At 45.9% G+C, this 6,000-nt stretch overlaps 1 protein-coding gene across 2 annotated transcripts in view; it reads left to right on the top strand.

The window, feature by feature from the left end:
* The first annotated feature begins 5,789 nt into the window (after positions 1–5,789).
* The window catches only part of Col6a5 (collagen type VI alpha 5 chain), a 100,538-nt gene continuing 100,327 nt past the window's right edge, over positions 5,790–6,000 (top strand). For both annotated transcript variants that reach the window (XR_015628039.1, XM_087564210.1), the window contains exon 1: positions 5,790–5,983. The gene's annotated coding sequence lies outside the window, so the exon portion shown is untranslated. The remainder of the gene's footprint in view (positions 5,984–6,000) is intronic.

Genomic DNA, 6,000 nt, shown 5'->3' with positions numbered 1-6,000 from the left:
TTCAGATGCTTCTTATCTCGGCGCTCCAAGATCAGGAATCTAGCTTATCGCTCAACCCCGTGTCTCCAGTATGTAAAGCAGAGACCAGAACACAGTAGGTTTTAATAAATTTTTTTTTGAATGAATGAACTGGCAGTCAGAGAGAAAAGGATTGGGGGTTTATATAAAAAATAGAAGGATATAGAGATAATATGGGGTGGATGATGGGTTTATTAAAAATCATATAAGTGCTAGGTATGGTGGTGGATGCCTTTAGTCCTCAGGAACTGGGAGGCAGAGGCAGGTGGATCTCTTTGAGTTCTAGGCCTTCCAGGGCTATACAGCGAGCCCCTGTCTTAAACAGAAACAAAAACAATCCCCTCCCCCCCCAAAAAAAACAACCAAACTAAACCGAAGAAAAAAACCAAAACCACCAACAACAAAATCAACCTACCAGCCAACCAACCAGCCAAGGAAGAAACAACCCGGATCACGTAAGAGGTACTTGTAAAGCACTTGGAAACTCACTCGCGGTTGGTAATCACCGAGCACAAGCTACATGGGTTTAGCGTTGTCTGAGCTTCTGTCCCACTGATTGGCTTCCACATTATCTCCACCTCTTTTCTGTCCTTTGCAACCTTTTTTTTTTTTTTTTTTTTTGAGGTGCTGGTACTGAACCCAGGGCCTTGTGCACGCCTGGGAAGCACTCTATCAATGAGCCACATATTCAGCCCCTGTCCTCTGTGTCTTAAAATTACATGAACATATTTTTCTGGGTTTCTGCCTTAGGCCTTTCTTGATGATGTTGGTTTCCCTCTCTAGACTATGGGGTCCTAATTTCACTGTCACTTCTGGTGGACTGTGAAACTGGTGAGACCAAACTCTTGCTGCTCACCTTGGGGTCAGGAGCAGAAATCTGAAGCTGTAAGTTGTGCCTGGATCTTCTCTGCAGGTTAGTTTCCCCTTTGCTGGGCACCCATATTCTTCCTCCATCGTGGTGCTGAGCCAGGTGTATCTAGAACCAACCCTGTTTTCTTGCGTGCCGTTGGGGAATGAAGACTTGTGCTCGCAGGTTCTAGGGAGTAACAGGGATGGCCTGCCAGTCAGTGAGCACAGCACCAGTGACGGGCTATCTGTGACACTGGTGTGCCTTTCCTGGGTTTGGACTCCTGTAGCATCCCCTGGATCAGGAAGGGGGGCACCATGCTCTTTCCTTCCTTCAGGGCCACCTTCTCTGCCCTTGCAGTTTGTTTTAGAATAACCCTGTGTCCTGTAGGCTTTTGCAAATGTAAACATAAGTCATCCCAGGATTCTGCCATGTCTAAAATATCCCGGCATAAGGAACGCTTTTCTAAAATAACAGTGTCTGGTATTGGGTGTGAAATTGCTAATTATTACATTCTGTGCCTCCTGCAAAATGTGCCGTCCTAACAGACAGGGGGATGTGGTGTTTGTTTAGGACAAGGTACCAGGTGAATAAGTGGGAACAAAGTAGTGTTTGTCGAGCATTAACTACACGATGCACACCGGGCTGGCAGAGGTAACAGATCTGTAACGAACGACAACATAAATATATTGTATATTTGACAATTCTGGGAACTGAAACCTAGAGGAAAAACAAGTTCAAGTAACTCGTTCCAAATCAGACAGCCAGAGAAGTAACACCGCGTAACAGAGCACACACTTTCCAAGTGCATGATTTGGTCTTATTCTGAGGCATTGTGTAGCAAATGTTATTATGCTCCCTTTGAGGCATTGTGTAGCAAATATTATTATGCTCCCTTTTGCCAGCAAAGCAGATTAGTCCAGAATCCTCATCTTAAATCCTCATCTTGCTGTTTGTGAACTGAGAGCTGCCGCCTCCCCAAACTCACATCCTAGTTTGGAAGATGCTGCCTGAGTATAATCGTGTGTTTCCCAACAGCTTAGTGATCTATAATGGAGTTGTTATTCCTGTTCAGTAAGATCTAAAAGAAATATCGTTTTATTAGCTTTAAACCCAGAATGAAGGAAACACACCTGCAACGGGGCTCAAAGTGTTTAGCGAGGCCAGTGGCTAGTACTCTTGCTGGCCGACTCATGGAGACTTGGGGTTTGCAATCCTAGGGGGGCATTTTTAGTCACCTTCCCCTGTGGGACCAGACAGGTTCTCTTCAGGTTTCTCGAATTTCAGAGAATTTTTTTTCAGCACCGAGGGAGGCTGGGGTTTGCTCTTCTTTCAGTTAGGAATCCATGAACTTTCTATTTCTGATGGTTCTTGGGGGAAGAGGGTTTCACAGTTTCCAGACTTGCAGCGTTGGACTCGAGACTCTCGAAGACCTAGTAGGTATCGCCATCCCATCGAGCCTCTGTTGACCGTACTGTGCCAAGTCATCCTCATGGCCGCCTTCACCCTTCTCTGTGTTTCTGTAACACGGATTACACACGCAAGTGACAGTGTGCTGCCAAGAGCCAGATTCACTGGCACGCCAACAGGTCGCCCGCAGTATCAGACTTTTTCCTTTCCTTTCTTTCCTCCCTTCCTTCCTTCCTTCCTTCCTTTTTCTTTCTTTCTTTCTTTCTTTCTTTCTTTCTTTCTTTCTTTCTTTCTTCCTTCCTTTCTTCCCTCCCTCCCTTCTTTCCTTCCTTCTTTCTTTCTTTCTTTCTTTCTTTCTTTCTTTCTTTCTTTCTTTCTTTCTTTCTTTCTGAGACATGTAACCTAGTCCAGCCTCCAATTCTATGTCTCCGCATTCAGCTGATAGCTGAAGATGACAGCGGCCTTCTGATTCTCCTCGCTTCATCTTCTAGGTGCTGAGATTACAGGGTTGCATCACTACAATCAATTTGGGCAATGCCAGGGATCAAACCCGTGGCTTTGCGCTTGCTAGGCAAGCACCCTAGCAACCGACCTATGCCCTGCTGATCGGACAAACGTGATTAGTAAAGATGAGATCAGCAGACACAGAGTCTTCAGGGTCCTGGTGAAAGGGAGTCAGGGGGTCTGCAGGGCTAAGGTCCTGGCCTGGATGGTGGGGTTTACAAGTTAGGGAAGGAGTTGCATTTGGGTAGAGTTCATGGCTTGCTGGCTTTGGGTTGTTGGAAATGGGGAGAGGAAGGAGCGGAAGTGAGTCTTTCGGGTAAGCTGGTCGCTATTGCTAAGCCAGATGTTTTGGAGAGCTACAGCCTTGTCTTTCAGGAGCAAACATTTCTTAGAGGAAGCAAAGTCACTTATACTTGTTTTCAGGGTGCCTTAAGCATAGAGAGGGGGAAGCAGATTATATTCCAATATTATTAAATAATCAGAGGAAAGTAGGTTGGCTTTAGTTATGAGTAAACACTTGTTATAATTTTAAAAGTGTGTGTATATGAATGTATGTGTGAGTGTGTGTGTGAATGAGTGTGTGTGTGAATGTGTGTGAGTGTATGTGTGTGAATGTGTGTGTGAGTGTATGTGTGTGAATGAGTGTGTGTGTGAGTGTATGTGTGTGAATGAGTGTGTGTGTGAGTGTGAGAGAGAGAGAGAGAGGGAGAGAGAGCGAGAGAGAGAGAGAGAGAGAGAGAGAGAGAGAGAGAGAGAGAGAGAGAGAAAGTGTATTGGGGTGGGAAGTCAAAGGATAATCTTGGGTTCGTTCATTGCCTACCACCATGTTTGAATCTGAGTTTTTTTTTTTTTCCTCATTCACTGGACCCTTTGCCAGAGTAGCTGGCCCGTGAGTTTTTGGAGATTCTCCTTCATTTACATCCATCTCTCAATAGGTTTTCTGGGATTAAAGACACATGCAGCCTGCTTGCCCATGGGTTCTGGGGATCTGAACTCAGGTGGTCGGTTTAATAAGGCAGATGCTTGACAAATGGAGCCATAGTCTTGCCCATTATTAACCCATCTAATTTATCACAGGCATGACCAAGTGACACCGAGAAAGCATTTGTTTTGTTTTCTTTTAAGAGTTCTGATTGCATCATAATTGAGTCAAGCCATCTGCATCCAAAATCGTCTTGCATACTTCTGGTAACATGGATTTTAAGCTTCACCTATGTTTCCCAGTGGGGATGAAGGAGCACAGAGCAGAGTTTAGCATCTAGCACTGTGCTGTAGTTCTCAATTTGAAACATTTGCAGTAGACAGGCACTGTGCAGGCTGGGTTAACAAATAGTAAATGTCAGTAATGATAACGTCTGGGAAAAATTCAAAAGCCTCTTTGTACTTGATGAATCTGGGTCTCTTTCATTCAACACCCCTTTCTTTTCCAGAGAAAAGATAATATGCAACCCAGTTTAGCAAAGGAATTTAGGTTCATCAGAGTCCCTCCCCTGCATTAGGAATCCCGGCTTAGTGTTCTTCCTGCTTGGGTGCCTTCATTTGCTCAGCTCCAAACTCCACTGTTTTGGTCCGAGTTCAGCTAATGCATCTTTACTGGAATGAGTGTAATTCTCTAGAGAAGATGGGTTTTACATTACAGTTTCTTCGGGAGAAATTTGTTTCGGTTTTAGAAGAAGAAAAAGGAAACAGGAAATGTCTCTTTCTCCAGAAAAGGCAACAGAACCCCAAAGACACTTGATTTCATATGGCGATTGTAAAACTGAGATCGTAGTTGTGTCGTTTGCATTGCAAATAAACCTCCCACAATAATACTCTCCTGCAATTTTCTGATCCAGGTGGGCCTCTGTTTTTTCTTAAGTATCTTTTGCTCGGAAAGGTGATCCCAACGAATAAATCTTTGCTCCCTTGGAGCGTGGACACAACAGCCGTAAAGCTTCCACTTGGGCCTGGCGTGAGTGTGAATTAGAAGCTGACTTTGTCCCTCAGCTCTGCCTTTCCAATATTCTTGCCACCAGGTGTCACTCTGTGTTTCACTGTGTGGTCAACAACTGTTCAAGCCTGGACAGGATGTACCACTCCTCTGGAGAGCAAGCTGTGACACTCACACTCAGGATACCGGGACATCCTGCGCAGATCACTCGGAACTCGGTAGTGAGTGGGTTCAGGGCAGAGGGGATACATTTTTTTTGAGGACAAACTATCTTACTCTCACATAATAATTTTTGTTCTTATTAATGCAAACCCAAGCTGGTATTTGTTTACAGAATGTTGTGTTCTCGCTGAAAAAAAGCAAACGACATAATAAAAGTAAAAAAATTCTTAAGTCATCCGGTTTCCAATCTCATTTCCCGTCCCCTCCTCATTCTTCATAGGGACACACATGGAAACTGTCTAACATCAGAAGCAATGGCAGTATTGGGGCAGGGGTGGGTGTGGGTGTTCCGGAGGTGTTTGCTCAGACGGGGAGACCTAGTCTCTCATGACAGACTTTAATCCTTGCAAGTAACTCCAGCAGGTGTCTTACGGGTGTTAAGGTGAAATCTCAAGCATAACTTTATGTCCACGAAGACAAACAAAAACCCAATGTTAACACTAAGTAAGGATAGCCCATGTTTCCAGACCTGTTAAGCACGCCTTCGTTCCCACCACCCCTCACCCCCTTCCTCATCCAGAAATCCCAGGTTAAAACCCGCAGCTGCTTCTGAGGCTAGCCTTTTGTGTTTATCCTGATCTCCTTAGGGTATGTATGGCCCTCCCAGGAAATTTTCTCTGCTTCCCTGCTGACTACGTCTGAGGAATTGCTAACCTAAGGAGTCATAAAGCGACCCCTCAGCCCCAGTAGCCACCGTGACCTCTGAGCCAGCTGAGATGGTTGTGGATTTCTGAGAAACTCTGCTTTGCCAATTTCATGCGGCTTCCCTGAGACCCGTGCAGTGGGCCAAGCCAAAAGACAGCTGGAAGCCTCTGACCGCTGGAGTTCAAGTTTGCCAAGCTTTAGAGAGTCCCGGGGGGAGCCAGATCAAGGGGGGGTGGTTGTGGGGGGAGCCGGGCAGAGGGAGCGAGTCGGCCGCTGACTTAAAAGAGCTGCTGGTCTTCACTCAGCACCTGCCCCGGAGCAGTCAGCAGCTAGGTGCATGCTCCACGGGGGACACAGGGCTGCAGTGCAGGCTGCTCCAGGATCCTTGGAGACCCCAGGAAGCCTTGGTGAGTGTGGGGTGCAC

The sequence above is a fragment of the Rattus norvegicus genome, chromosome 8 (genome assembly GCF_021556685.1).
Source record: "Rattus norvegicus strain SHRSP/BbbUtx chromosome 8, alternate assembly SHRSP_T2T, whole genome shotgun sequence".
In the NCBI taxonomy this organism is placed as follows: Eukaryota; Metazoa; Chordata; class Mammalia; order Rodentia; family Muridae; genus Rattus; species Rattus norvegicus.
Note: the sequence above shows the minus strand (reverse complement) of the source record. Positions and strands in the feature narration are given on the sequence as shown.